This window comes from Sorex fumeus, unplaced genomic scaffold (genome assembly GCF_029834395.1).
Source record: "Sorex fumeus unplaced genomic scaffold, SorFum_2.1 ptg000108l, whole genome shotgun sequence".
Taxonomy (NCBI): Eukaryota; Metazoa; Chordata; class Mammalia; order Eulipotyphla; family Soricidae; genus Sorex; species Sorex fumeus.
The window spans coordinates 1,047,701-1,061,949 of NW_026606165.1; positions in this window are offsets into that span (position 1 = coordinate 1,047,701).

Genomic DNA, 14,249 nt, shown 5'->3' on the forward strand with positions numbered 1-14,249 from the left:
GTGTACAAGGCCAGTACCCTACCAAACTATAGTTCTGGCACCTAAATTTATTGAATTGTTTTTGGTTGGCTACACCCAATGGAGTTTAGAGTTTACCCCAGCTCTGTTCTCATTGATAATGCTAGGATTGGGGACCCTGTGAGGTGATAGGGATTGAACCCTGGTCAGCTATGTGTCACACAAGCGACTTGTGGTCTGTGCTATCTCTGTAGCCATCATAAAAATGCTTCTTTGCTAAGTCAAGAACGTTGTGTTCCTTTTTCTGATTAACTACACAATTCACTTTTTTTTGTTTTTTTTTTTTTTTTTTTTTTTTTTTTGCTTTTTGGCTCACCCCCAGTGATGCACAGGGGTGGTTCTTGGCTAATGCATTCAGGAATTACTTCTGGCGGTTCATGGGGGACCATTTGGGATGCTGGAAATCAAACCTGGGTTGGTTGAATCCAAGGTAAACACCCTACCCTCTGTGCTATCGCTCCAGCCCCCCCACAGTTCACTCTTTTGTGTTTTTGTTTTTGGATTACAGCCAGAAGTGCTCTGGGCTTACTCCTGACTCTGCACTCAGGAGTCACTCCAGGGGGCCTTGGGGACCCTATGAGAAGTGGGGGTTTAAACAGGATTTACACGTTAACAGATGTTCCTGGTCTCTCCTGGCGGCTCTCTCTCACTGTCCACATTTGGTGCTCTCGAGCCACTTCTCCACCCTGGACCGCTGTTGCTTTGGACCGATGAAAGTAGAATGAGGACCAGGCTAGTTGCTGATTAGTTGCAGTTTATTCAGTCTCTTGTCTCTCTCAGCTCTATCCAACCCTCTCTCTAACTTGCTCTCCAATGCTCACTGTGACTCCTCTCCAATCTCCCCAGTCACTCTTACTCTCAGCTCTCAGCCTTCTCTCTAAGTCGCAACTGTGTCCTCTAACTCTGTGTCTCTTCTTCTCTCACTGTATCATTGTCATCCTATTGTTCATCGATTGACTCAAGCAGGCCCCAGTAATGTCTCCTTCTTCCTATCCCTGAGATTTTTAGAAGTGCCACATTTGAGGCTCTTTCAGGGTCAGGAGAATGAGAACCATAATTGTTACTGGTTTTTGGCATATTGAATACACCACGGGGAGTTTTCCAGACTCTGCGGTGTGGGCAGGATACTTCTGGTAGCCTGCCAGTTTTTCCAGAGTAAGACTAGATAATAAGATTTCGTGTGGCCGTGCACTTCCCAGAGCAAGTTTGATAGTCTTTGGGTCTTGGCCATTGATGAGATTACACGGCACCAGGGACAGTTGGTGGGTGTAACGCCTACATACTGGAAGATGGGAGATCTGGGTGGAGGATGCCCAGTCCGAATACGAGCAGCTTGGAGATCTAAGCCCCAGGTGCTGCACACCTGGGTTCCTCTGCCGGTTCCTTCATGCGTGAGGCTCGTCCGAATGTGTGGAGATTGGTCTTAAGCATGGCTGTGGCTCGAACCAGAGGTCTTCACCGGGGCTCTGCTTGGGGTGGGGAGGGAAGCTCAACACACCCTCCTCCAAAAGGCCCCAGTAAGACAGCCAGATGCGGATGCAGGAGACTGCGCTGTTCTCTTCCAGGAGCAGGGTTTTATAGTCTCTGGGTCTTGGCTATTGATGGAATTACACAGCGCCAGAGGCAGTTGTTGGGTGTAACGCCTACATACTGGAAGATAGGGAATCTGGGTTGAGGAGGACAATTCCTTTTCTCAGTTTCCTTCATTCCCCCTGTCTCCCTGAAGGTGCCCTTTTTCTTCTCTCACCACGACCCCAATCCACACCTCCCCATGGGAATAGAATGACTTTCCCATTACCTGCAGCCCACAAAGGAAAAGCAGCCCTTATGATGTGTTACTCCTCTCCTTAGACCAGCACCTTAATTGAAATATTTAGTTTTACTTCCTAATGATTACCATTCTGTATGGACACAGTAATAGACACTTTTAACCTTGTTGGTGTCTCTCCTGGGACTTCTCTCCACAGATTCCGACTACAGTGCTCAGGCCAGATCAATCACTTCTAATACCAGGAGGATCCAAGTTTAGTTATTACTTTTTGATTCATGACAGAATTTGTCCATGACCAGGCTCATAGATAAGCATTATGGTACTTTGTCCAGGCCCATTTCGATGCCAGGGTAGCTAGCTCACCAATTGCCCTGGGTCCATCTAGTCCCTCATAGGACCTTCTTTTGGGGATCAAGGAAGTAAGGGCAAGTGAGGCATCAGTCAAGAGAGCAGATGTCCAGAATGTAATATTATCTGGAGACCATCAACTCTCAAGCTCAGGCTTGTCTTTGTAACTGTCTTCCTGTATCCGTACAAAAAACAATTGCTCTGAAATAGCTAACCATGCAAAAGACATTAAGGAGAAGAGAAAGACAATATTTAAAAGTCAAAGTCTGATCAGGAGACAAAGGTAATTGAAAGGTTATGGGCAATCAACAAACATAAGCTCTCATCAACCAGGGAGCAAGGTAAGACCACTATTATCCTACAGTACCTTGTGATCCTCAGTGGTTTCTCCTGGTTCTGCACTCAGGTATTATTTCTGATGGTGCTCCGGGAGGCTCTACAGGATCCTGGGGATTGTACCATGGTTGGCCATGTGCAAGCAACAACCTACCCAGATCTACAGTTGCTCTGGTCTCAGGTGGAGAGTTTAGATGCACATAACTGTGCACAGAATGTCGTTTGAAAGGATGGAAGGGGCGCCTTGATGAAATCTTTTATAAGTGGGAATATGGGTCAGGTCCCAAGCTCCCCACATTCCAGCAGATCATTCCGTTTAACTGTGATTACTCACAAGGTTGGTCACATACCTGGATCCCACCCGTGTCACTTTACTAATATTAGAGGTAAAAAAGGAAACATTTATGATCGGATAGAACAAAATTCCATCCATCTATGAGTCATATGGTGCTCAGGGGACCCTTTGGAATTCTGGACATTGTACCTAGATTGACTGCATGCAACACACTGTACTAGCCGGATATTGTCAGTTTGAAATCATGTTTCTGAAACTGCCTCCTGTGGTTTTCTTTGTAGCTGAGAGTCCACTGTTCGCGCGTTTTCCAGGGGTAGAGCTTTGGCCGGACCTTGCTCTCTGATGTTCTTACCAGCCTTTGCTCCTGTTCCATGTCTCCAGCTCTCTGGGTTTCTACTAGGCCAGTTCCTCTCTGAATCCCCAGGGTTGGCTTCAGAGTCACTGCTTTCATTCCCGTCTGGATTTTTTACTTCCCCAAGAAACTCATTGTCCCGTACCCTATCAGCTACGTACCTGCAGAGCTTGATTTCTTTTGACATGAAAACTCTTATGGCATAGACTAATAATTGGGATCCTTCTCTGCTGTTCTACATGGAAGCAGCCAGCCCTGGTGGAATGTCTCTTCCTGCACACTGTGATAAATGCTCAAGTGAGCAGTTTGGCCCTCATCCCCACAGGGATGCCGAGACAGGTGGGATGTCTTCTGAGGTTGATCAGAAGATCACTCTTCACATGTCCTCAGCACCATCACTTTCCCATAGAAGCCCATATTGGACAGAATTCCCAGAAATGTAAGCACTGAGGACAAACTTTTGAGACCAGTATCACCCCGGTGGGATCATGTGAACATCCACACAGGACAGGAACTCTTTAAGTGTAAGGACAGTGGGAAGGCCTTCAATGGATCCTCATACCTTATACACAGGAGATTTCATACTAGAGAGTCCGTATGCATGTAAGGAATGTGCTGTGGCGTTTCTCTGACTCAAACATCTTAGTATGCACAGAAAAAGTCACACTGGAAAGAAACTATATGCATATACGGAGTGGAGAGTCTTTGCTTATTCCACAAGCCTTAGTACACAGAAAAACTCACACTGGAGAGATAACGTATACTTGTGAACAATGTTGGAAGGCCTTTGCCTATTCCTGAAGTCTTAGTTTTTATAATTTCTGTTTCGTAGAAAACCCTTATGTATGTGAGGTAGGAGGAAAGGCCTTTCATTTCTTCTCAGGTCTTTCTGAGCATAGGAAAGTTCTTACAGGGGAATGAAACACTACTCGTGTCACTACTGTGGGAGGGTCTTCACTTACTATTCAAACTTTTTTGACTATAAGAAAACACACATTGCAGTGAGAATATATATATATATATATATATATATATATGTATGTATAGACATATATATATGTAAGGAGTGTGTCAAGGCCTTTGCTTATTTAGCAATCCTTTGATGCACTTAAAATTTCATACTTGAGACAAATCTTATGCTCGTTAAGACTTTGGCAAAGCCTTCACTTCCCCCTAACTTTAAACATAGGAAAATTAATACTCGAAGAAAGCATATGTAGGGGTGTGGGAAGACTTTTACTCAATCCTCAGGCTTTGCCGTGTGAGAAAAATATATCCTGGATTGAGGCCTTATATATGAAAGGACTGCAGGAAGATATTGATGCAATTGGCATAGCTTTCTGAACAGGAAAATTCACAGTGGAGAGAAAACTCCTAAGTGTAAGAAATGTGGAAAGATGTTCAGTTTGTCTTCAGCCCTTACTGCGCATGTGAAAAGTCATTTTGCAGTGAAACCTTATATCTGTCAGGAGTGTGGGAGGGACTTTCGTTGATCCTTGGGCCTTATTATGCATAGGAGAATTCATACTGGAGAGAAGCTATATATAAATATACATATATATGTATATATATTTATATAAGAACGTGGAAAGCACATTATTCGCACCTGCGGCTTTAAAGAGAATCCTGGAGAAAATCTGTAGGTAAGGAATATAGGAAGGCCTTCATGTTCCCTCAAGCTTTAGTAAATATAAAAGTTATGCTGGATCAATCACTTCCATAATAACAATGGCCGGCATCAGAACAGGGCCCTGAGGTAAAACAATTTTAGTTTCAACAAGTGGGTAGGGAATTGATACAAAAGGACAGTAAGGAAGGAAATAATGTGTTATGTGTGAAAGTTCCTGTTATACTAGTACCATAAGTGAAAGGTACTTGCTGATTATCACCTGCACCATGGTTATGACAATGTCCTGGCATGTGAACTTCCCAGTATGTTAACTGGTAAATAATGTTTCTTAGTGATAAAGCAAGGTGGAAGGAATTAAATAAGAACAAAATAGGTACAAACTTTGCATTTTGCTGGGTACTGTCAGGACTCACCATGGTTTAATTCTTTGCTGTGACTCTGACTTGGCTCCGAGGCCCTGGTTTGGAGAGGATCATGGCAGAGATCAACGAGGGACAAAGCCACGTGGGTTCCAGTGCCGAGATCTACAAGCCTACTCGAATTGGGAGTTGAGCATCCTCCATCGAGATCCTCCAAATTCCAGTAGGGGAGGTTCACACCCACCAACTGGCCCCCTGGCGCCGTATAATCCCATCAGCAGCCAAGACTCAGAGACTATAAAAACCAGATCCCGGAGGGAGAACAGTGCAGTCTTCTGTGCCCGCCCCTGGCTATTCCTCGCCGGCACTCCTTGGAGGGAGCGGGTTGAGCTTTCCTCCCCGCTCCGACCAGGGCTCTGCATCCAAAGACCTCAAAGACCAGACACCACCATGCTGAGACCACTCTCCGCACACCTGAAGGTACCAGCAGAGGGACAAAGCCACGTGCGTTCCGGTGCCGAGATCTTCAAGCCTACTCGAATTGGATTCGAGCATCCTTCACCCAGATCCTCCAAATTCCAGTAGGGGAGGTTCACACCCACCAACTGGCCCCCTGGCGCCCTGTAATCCCATCAGCGGCCAAGACTCAGAGACTATAAAAACCAGATCCCGGAGGGAGAACAGTGCAGTCTTCTGCGCCCGCGCCTGGCTATTCCTCACCGGCGCTCCTTGGAGGGAGCGGGTTGAGCTTTCCTCCCCGCTCCGACCAGGGCTCCGGCAGCCGAAGACCTCAAAGACCAGACACCACCATGCTGAGACCACTCTCCGCACACCTGAAGGTACCGGCAGAGGAACAAAGCCACGTGGGTTCTGGTGCCGAGATCTACAAGCCTACTCGAATTGGGAGTTGAGCATCCTCCATCCAGATCCTCCAAATTCCAGTAGGGGAGGTTCACACCCACCAACTGGCCCCCTGGCGCCGTGTAATCCCATCAGCAGCCAAGACTCAGAGACTATAAAAACCAGATCCCGGAGGGAGAACAGTGCAGTCTTCTGCGCCCGCGCCTGGCTATTCCTCGCTGGCGCTCCTTGAAGGGAGTGGGTTGAGCTTTCCTCCCCGCTCCGACCAGGGCTCCGGCAGCCGAAGACCTCAAAGACCAGACACCACCATGCTGAGACCACTCTCCGCACACCTGAAGGTACCGGCAGAGGGACAAAGCCACGTGGGTTCTGGTGCCGAGATCTACAAGCCTACTTGAATTGGAGTCGAGCATCCTCCACCCAGATCATCCAAATTCCAGTAGGGGAGGGTCACACCCACCAACTGGCCCCCTGGCACCATGTAATCCCATCAGCGGCCAAGACTCAGAGACCATAAAATGCAGATCTTGGCACCGCGCGGCCGCAAATGCGGCCACGCGATATCTTATTATAACATCTCATTCCCACTTTGACAATCTGGCAGGCTACCGAATGTAACCTGCCCACATGGCAGATTCTGTCAAACTCCCTGTGTCGTACCCAATATGACAAATACCAATAACAATGATGGGTCTCATTCTCCTAAAGAGCCTTGAATATAATCTCAGGGCTAGGATGAAGGAGACGTTACTGTGGCTGCTCGAGGCAATCGACGAATAACAGGATGATCTGTCATCTGTGAAATAGCCAAACCTCTATTCTTCATGCCCTTCTGTGTTATGTTCTTGGAGCCACATCCAGCTGTGCTGTCTATAATTTGTGTCTAAGTCAGCCACATGCAAGGAAGCACTTCACTCGCTGTAGCATATCCACACTCATTGTATGCAGTTTTCCATTTGATTTACACAATCACTGAGGGTAAATGTTTTGAGACTTACACTTTGGAAGCAGTAAAGTCCTAACAATGTAGATCTGTGCAAAAGGCCAAGCCAGGATGCAAAGTGACCAGTGTGCTTTGCTGCTTGTTAGCCCCATGCATGGCTCCATGCTGGGGCTTGGTCTGTACGTGGTATTTTATGTACTTAATTATTATGTATTTTTTTAAAAAAATTATTAGTGAAACACCATGAAGTACAGTTGTAGACTTACAAATTTCCCTGCTTGTATTTCAATTATACAATGATCAAATAACTATCCCTCCACCAGTGCTCAGTTTCCACCACCACGGGTCCCAGTATCCCTCCCACCCCCATTCCCATTCCCTTTTGTTCTCTCTCTCCTTTTGGGTGTTGTGGTCTCCAAAAGAGGCATTGAGTGGCAATCATGTTTGGTCTATAGTCTACTTTCAGCTTGCTTCTCCCATCCTGGGAGGATCCTCCAAACTACCTTTATTTGGTGCTCCGTTCTCTATCTGAGCTCCCTTTTTCTCTAGCATGTGTGTTGGGGAAAACCTGACAGTTCTTAAGGGTTACTTATGGTGGTTCCCATGCCACTATTGGGTATGTCAGGGACTGAACTCAGGTTGACCGAGTTCATGGCAAGTGCCCAACACACTATACTACCCCTCAGGCCACTGTTGGTTTGAAATATTGTTTCTGAAACTGCCTCCTAAGGTTTTTCTTGTAGGCATGAGTCCACTGCTCTGGTGTTGTTAAGGGGGTAGAAGCCTTTCCTCCAGTTCCAGTGTCTCTCTGGTTATCTGGGTTGTTTCTAGAGCAGTTCCTCTCTGCATCTCCAGGGCAGGCTTCAGAGGCACTGTGCAATACAGGATCAGGGGACTTCCTCCTCCAGAACCCCACTTTGTGACTGAGCACTCTAGCCACCATTTCTCAGTCCTTCATGTGAGCCCATTCCACTTGTAGTACACTTTTTTTTTTCTTTTTGGGTCAAACCCAGCGGTGCTCAGGGATTTCTCCTGCTCTTCTGCACTCCTGGCCCTGCTTGTGGGACCATATAGAATCCAGATGTTGAACCTGGGTAAGCTGCATAGAAGGCAAACCCCCTATCCACTGTGCTATCGCTCCAGCCAACCAGCCTTACACATTTACCTGCATTTTTCTAGTTCTCTGCAGAGCTGGTGCTTTACCCTTTAAGGATGCTTGCAGAAGTGGAAGTGACATCACAGCAGGGCATTTAGGTGTTTGCGTGCAAGAAGCTTGATCAGCCTCCATTTGTTGTGCAGGTGAGGGTCGAAGTGGCTGTCCTGCGTGGACGGGGTCTGTGAAGGCCGGTTCCGTGGCAGGACACTAGCGACCTCCCGTCAGTGCCCCGCCCTGTGCATCCCAGTCTCCGCACTGTGAGGGGCGGGGCCAAGACAGCTCTAAGGACACTTTTACGCTCCTTTTTCAACCGATATCCAGGTGGTTCCTGAGGCACGCCAGGGTTTTGTGGGGGAGGCGGAGCTTTGGTGAGTGCAGTGGGGGCTGTTCCGGGGCACAGGGCTCATGGGTGTGAGTCCATGGTTCTGGGGATCCCATGCAACCACAATCGGCTTCAGCTGAGTCATGGGGCAGTGGCGGGTGGGCACGGGGCTGAGCGTGGTGGTTACAGAGCATCGAGGCTGGGCCGTCCTGACCCTCCCAGCACGGGACTATGCTGGGCGCTGTCCTGGACGCTTTGGTCCCGACCTCAGTGTTGTAGAACATTCAAATTCTCTTAGAGGACTGGAGAGACAGAACAGAGGTTAGGGTGTTTGCTTTGCATCGGGCCCACCCAAGTTCGATCTCCAAGCTCCACCAGGACGGGTGCCTCAGCGCAGAGTCATGTTTCTCGTCCATATCGACGTTGATTCCTCCAAAACTATAAAAGGCCTGTTCATTTTTGAGTGGCGGGAGGGGCAACGCCCAAATGGCAAATGACACTGTAGCCCTCAGTCACTATTCATTAGTAGCCTTGATGTCCAGACCATCCTGTGGGCATGGTTCTAGGGGTGGTTGTGATTTGTAGATGAACATTTACTTTGGGGCTATTTTGGTTATATTTTGGGCGCTTCTGTGGAAGCTCGGGGCTTACTTCAGGAGCAGCCCTCTGGAATACTTTTTTTTTAAGTTCTTTAAGGGTCATGTGAGATGTCGAATATCGATCTGGGTCAGCATGGGAAGCGCCCCTCCCACCAGACTATCTCTGACTCCACATTGTTGTTTTTTCCTAACGTAGGATTTCTGTATCCTAAAATCAAGTTGAAAATTGCACCCAGACTCTTCCTCTCTCCCTGATCAGGCAAAACTCGGCTATTACACTGAGTACTGAGAGTTGTGTTCCAATAATGTATGGGCATGCGCTGTGTGCTTTTGGTGGCTATGATTGTTCTCCCCACCCTGGCCGGTGAAGAGTGACAGAGGATCGAAGAAGGAAACGGAGCCCAGGCTGTTGGTCATCTGCTGGATATTAACCCAAAGTGTTTTAGGCTTCATCTATGAATTGCCTCTTTTCCTTCTCCCAGAGAAGCTTATCATGTCCTTGCTAACATCTCTAATTTAGTTAAAGTTTATCTTTAGCATTTCCTTTTATTTCCCCTCGCATTGTCTCAGTTCCCCGGGTCAGTCTTGATTACTTATAAACCATAACTTTCTGGTAACTCTCAACTTTGTATTTGTACTACTTTGTAGTTGAGGTGGCTATGTATTTGTACCTGCTTTCCTGTTTCCCCTATAGCTTTTTTTATGTTTTTACTCTACAGCACTGTTCTTTGGTTAAACACAGAAAGACCATCAATGCTCATACTCCTAATATTTGGGAGTTGATGGACTCAAGTATATCCACTCCTGGGCATAATTGCTTTGTCATAGTTACTTGATTCGGGCTTCAGTTGCTGTAGTTCCTAACACGCCAAAAGGGAGGTTCTGCCGTGGCACTTGGATGGACCCGGGGCAAGTGGGAAAACTACCCTCGCTTCAAATGGAACATTCTAGAATGCACATATGCATGGTCTTGATTCAAACTGTTACAACGTTAGAGACAGGACCCCCATGGGGAAGGACAAGCTGAACTGGCCTGAAGACTTAGTCTGAGATTTACAGAAAAAGCCTTGCTTGCTCTCAGAGCGCATAGAAGTAAGTGTTAAAAGCCTTATTTGCTCTGGGGGCTGAAGAGGTAGCGCAGCGGGTAGTGTGTTTGCCTTGCAGGCGGCAGACCTGGGTTCGATTCCCAACATTCCTTATGGTCCCCTGAGGAATGCCAGGAGTGACTCTTGAGTGCAGAGCCAGGAGTATCCCCTTGTATCACCGGGTGTCACCCAAAAAAGCAAAAAAAAAAAAAAGAAAACCTTATTTGCTGTCAAAGCCCAGAGAATTAAGTTTTGGGATCTTTGTCTCTTACAGTGTTTATCCAAACAACTACAAGTGTTGATAACTTATACAACTAGAGGAAAAGATAAGAGAGAGAGTGTCTCCTTGGGTGAATCTCCCCATGAGAATTTCCTCTGCCAGATGCTTATCTGCGTAAATGATCAGTCATTCCTATGTCCTTACTTCATGACCCCTCAGATGTTCGCTAAGTATGGTAGCTGTTCTGCAATAAACAGGTCACTTTTAACATCAGGCTATGATTTTCTGTCTTCCTTTCACTCTGTCTCTTTTGGGAAGGGTTCCGGAGTTGTGGAGGCAGCGCTGGGCCACCAACACCTCACCGCACCCCCACATTTTATGTTGTGGACTCACAGTGATGAGTTGCTCTTTATTCCGTTCTCCTGTGTACCTATACCAGTCTCCCACTGTTCCTCATTTCCTCTCCTCACCTGTCTTCCGCAGCCTTTATTCTACAGCCCATTCCACAGAGTTAGGGGTAGCAAATACACAGACATGTGGTTGTACAATCAAAGGATATAAAGCCCTTCCCTCAGGGGGAACTTCTAGGCCAAAAATTTAACTCGAGGAGAGATCAGCTCAAGGGCAGGATTTTCTCTAAGGACATATTTTTTCTTTGCTTAGTTAATATTCCTTGAAACAGCCATCTTAAATTTACACTTACTCTTTCTGTTCATTTTGAATGGACACAGTAAGAGATCTGTTAAGTTTATAGGGTGTCTCCTATAGCTCCCAGACTACACTCCCCAGGACAGGTTAGTCCTTCCTAAGCACAGTAGGATCCTTATCCAGTTGCTTCTGTTTTGATCATAATGGAATTTGTTATGGTGCTTATCTGTCCCTTTTCAATGCCAGGGTAGCTCACAGCTATCATGGGTCCATCAAGTCTCTTGCTTTTGGGGTGCTAAGAACAAAGGGCAGCTGAGGCTTAAGTCTCATAAACATGACAATGCCCAGGAGTATATAGTATCTGCAGTCAATTAACTCTGAAGTTACAAAAGCATAATATTGCCTTCCTTTGTCTATACAAAGGAAGGCCATCCCATCCTCCCAGCACAATCTTCCCAACCTGAGACTGCACTGGTCCTTGTTCAGGATCAAAAAAAGGAGATTTGTCTAAAGTAAACTATAGCAGATATAAAGGAAAGAGAAAGTCAACATTTCACTTCCAAATACAAAATCCAGAGATCTCTGAAGAATCTGACTTTACAATTCAAAGGTTGTGGTTATGGGAAATGAGTGAATAATGTATAAGGGAAGCAGAGCACAGGGAAGTTAAAGATGAATACTAAGGAAATGGGAATGATTGGGATGGGTGTTACTCAGTTAGCCTCAGCACCTTGTAGCAGAGGAGGAATGATGAACCGATGTTAAACCTAAATTGTTTAGAACTAGAATCCAACCAGGGTAAAGGGTTTTGTTTTTTAAGCAATAAAGTTTTGGTTTTCTAGGAATCAGGACATTTGCTCAGGAATCCCACTGGGTGTGGTAGGAGCACATTTACTTAGGGCCGCAGCCATAATACAGTGAGTAAAGACTTAAGCATCCAAGCAATCAACCCAGGTTCTGTCCCCTGCATCCCATATGGTCTGTACCAGAGTGATTGCTGTGTGTAGAGCTAGGAGTAAGCCCTGAATCTTCCGGTTGTGGCCCCGAAACAAAAATCACACAAAGTCACAATTATGTATACTCAAATATATGCACAAACAATGCTGAAATAACAATAGGGATTCAGGAGAAACTGTGAATTTCTGTAGCAGGGATAGATCAAAAATAGGGGATATTTTTTTCTTTTTTGGGTCACACCTGGCGATGCACAGGGATTACTCTTGGCTTTGCACTGAGGAGTTACTCCTGGCAATGCTCAGGGGACCATATGGGATGCTGGGAATCGAACCCGGGTTGGTCGCGTGCAAGGCAAACACACTACCCGCTGTGCTGTCTCTCCAGCCCCAAGGATAGGGGATGTTTAAGGACCAGAAATTTGACTCTTTTAATGTTTCATTCTCGAATTTGTCTTTGTACATCATTTCCCGCCATCTTCGGTTGAATTTGCCTTTTTTCTTGTTATATTTTTCACCACAGCCTACAGTGCTCAGTGTTTACTCTTGTATCTGAGCTCAGGGATCATTTGACAAGAGTCAGGGTAACATTCTGTGTTTAGATATCATTGGTTCCATGTTGGTTCGATGCAGGATCAGGGGACTTCTCCTTACCCCCAGGCCCCCAGTGTGTGACCGACCAGTCCAGCATTTGCCTCTCCACTCCTTTATTCGAGTCCATCCCCCTTGCAGCACAGATTCACCTGGGTGCCAAACGGTTCTCAGTGCATAGACTCTGGCTCTTTAAGGCACCTTATGGAAACGGAAGTGATGTCATAAGTGATGTCATAAATGTCATGTTTCATTTTCCAACCCTGACACAGACACTGAGTCCGTTTCTCACTTGGCAAAGGACAAGTAAATTTGCGCTCCATCCTGGAAGGGGGAGTCTGAAGAAGGATTTAGTTGCAGGACTCGAGCAACCTCATGTGAGCACCCTGTGCCTTCCAGTTTCTACACTCTGAGCCGAGGGGCCGAGCCAACTTGGGGGGCACTTTTGCGCTGGTTTTTCACTTGTTCGCCAACATCCAGGTGGATCCTGATGTGTGGTGGAGGTTTTAGTGGGAAGCAGAGCTTTGGGTTGCAGGGGGGGCTGTCTCAGGGTTCAGGAGTGACAGTTGTGAGTTCGTGATTCTGGGGTGCCTCTTTGGCCACGATCGTCTCCAGCTCAGGATGGGGCAATAGTGGGTGAATGCAGGACTCAGCCAGGGGCTTGGCCGTCCCAACCCTCCCAGGAGTCCCATGTTTGAACCATCGGCCCTCAGCTCGATTCTGTAGCATCTCCATATTTGAGGGGCAGAACGTCAGCCCCTCCACCGAATGGCAGGAGATCTGTTACTGGTCATCTTCGTTGTCTGCCGTGAGAGCCCGAGTCATGCGGGGGATGGGGGAAGGGGGCTTACAGGTGGATGAGGCTTGCCATTGAAATTGTATTTGGGGGGCTATTTTTGGTTCTTTAGATTTTGGCGAGAGAGAGGGCACATACGTGGAGATGCTCATAACTTACTCGAGTCTCTAAGCTCAGGTATTATCCCTGGTGCTGCTGGGGGCCATATGGGATGCAGAGAATTGATTGTTTCATCTAATCAAGCGCCCAACTCATATTATTGCCTTCTAACCACAATACTGGTATATCTTTTTCAGGTTCATGAATTTCAGCTTCCTCATATCAAGCTGCAAAGCACCCCTGACTCTTGACCTCTCCCTGAGCAGATGACACCTGCCATTGTGGTAAATACTGAGGTCCCCAGAACAGAGTGCCCAGGTGCATGTCCTTGTCCACCCAACAAGAGTGTCAAAGTTTTCCCACTCTAAGTTACATGGTGGAGCCACATTCCAGGCTACAGTTCCCTGGGGGCAGCACTGCTGCCAGCCTGCAAAGGGCGCTAGTGTTCGGAATATCCTGGGCTGAGAGTTGGCCCCTGGCAGGGCCTACAGGGACTTTCTTGTGGGAGCCAGAGAAGAATCCGGGGATCAGAGAAGGCTTTCTTTTCCTCCCCTGTAGCCTGGACCCAGGCTCCTCTCCTGAAGTGCAGCACAGATGCCAACCAAATTTGCATCTCCAGCGGTGACAGGAGCTTCTGCCATTGTTTCCCAGAGGTGGAATTGTGAGGCTGTGCCTGAGGGTGTGGCTGGTCTGAGCTCAGGAGTGGGAGGAGGTGCTCCTCTCTGGTGCTCAGTGTTCTGACTTCTCCAGGTCTTTGCACGGAGCCTCCTGCTGATCCTCAGAACAACAGTGACAGGAGAAGATGGTGACGCGGCTTCTGATAAATCGTCCCCAGGTAGGAGTAGACGGATAGAATGACATGAGGTA